This window comes from Pteropus vampyrus, unplaced genomic scaffold (assembly GCF_000151845.1).
Source record: "Pteropus vampyrus isolate Shadow unplaced genomic scaffold, Pvam_2.0 Scaffold456, whole genome shotgun sequence".
Taxonomy (NCBI): Eukaryota; Metazoa; Chordata; class Mammalia; order Chiroptera; family Pteropodidae; genus Pteropus; species Pteropus vampyrus.
In genome coordinates, this window is record NW_011889237.1 from 383,288 (window position 1) to 384,233 (window position 946).

The 946-nt window shown below is 40.6% G+C and overlaps 1 long non-coding RNA gene across 1 annotated transcript in view; it reads right to left on the minus strand.

The window, feature by feature from the left end:
• Nucleotides 1-39: 39 nt before the first annotated feature.
• Nucleotides 40-946, minus strand: part of LOC105306717 — a 13,028-nt gene continuing 12,121 nt past the window's right edge. Inside the window, exon 3 of the long non-coding RNA XR_897168.1 lies at nt 40-122. This is a non-coding gene — a long non-coding RNA (uncharacterized LOC105306717). The remainder of the gene's footprint in view (nt 123-946) is intronic.

The window sequence follows — 946 nt, forward strand, 5'->3', positions numbered from 1 at the left end:
GACAAGGAGGGCATCCCCCCTGACCAGCAGAGGCTGATCTTTGCCGGAAAGCAGCTGGAAGATGGGCGCACCCTGTCCGACTACAACATCCAGAAAGAGTCCACCCTGCACCTGGTCCTTCGCTTGAGGGGAGGTGTCTAAGTTCCTCCTTTTAAGCTTACAACAAATTTAATTGCACTTTTCTTTCAATAAAGTTGTTGCATTCCCAAGTAGTGTATTTTCTTTTTTTTTAAGCTAGAGTTAAGGTTCTTTGGGGTGGGTGGTATGAGGGATTAAGGTTTTCAGTCTAGAAAATGGCATCTGTGGTGACCAGGAGGTAAGAAGTGTCAGTATAAGGTGGCTGCTAGTATTTTCTGTGGAATACCAGCAAGAAGGCGAAACTTCTAAGAAGGTGGGAGTAGTCGAAGGAAACCTACAGAAGAATCAGCTTTAATATATAACGTAAGCTATTTAAATTTACAGTTGCACAAAACAGGTGGGTTTTTTTTTTTGACCAGATTATTTTAAAGGGCAGGTAATTTGTATTAAATATGAAAAGTTTGTATAACAAATTGGTGGGTGAAGCAATTGGCCTTTGGTCTTCATTTTTTGGAAGTTTATAATGGTATTTAACCAGTTGGGATGTTGGTAAGGAATTTTTTATATGTCAACTAGAACCAGTGGACGTTCAGGGAAAGCTGGTTTAATAAAAGGGGTAATAGGCATCCAAAAAATCAGGTCCACAAAAGGAAAGGGTCTCTCCAAAGGGTACCACCTCTTAACACTCCTTCCAAACCCCCAGTTGTAGGGTAGCCTTGTGTAACATGTAGATGTCACTATCCATTATAAAATAGCTAAGGTCAGCAAGTTCAAGTCCTAGATTGAGGAGATCCCAACTAGAAAATGCCACTTTAGAAATCCAGAAATTATAGGTAAGCGTTTTTCACTTGGTGCTAGCATAAGTGCA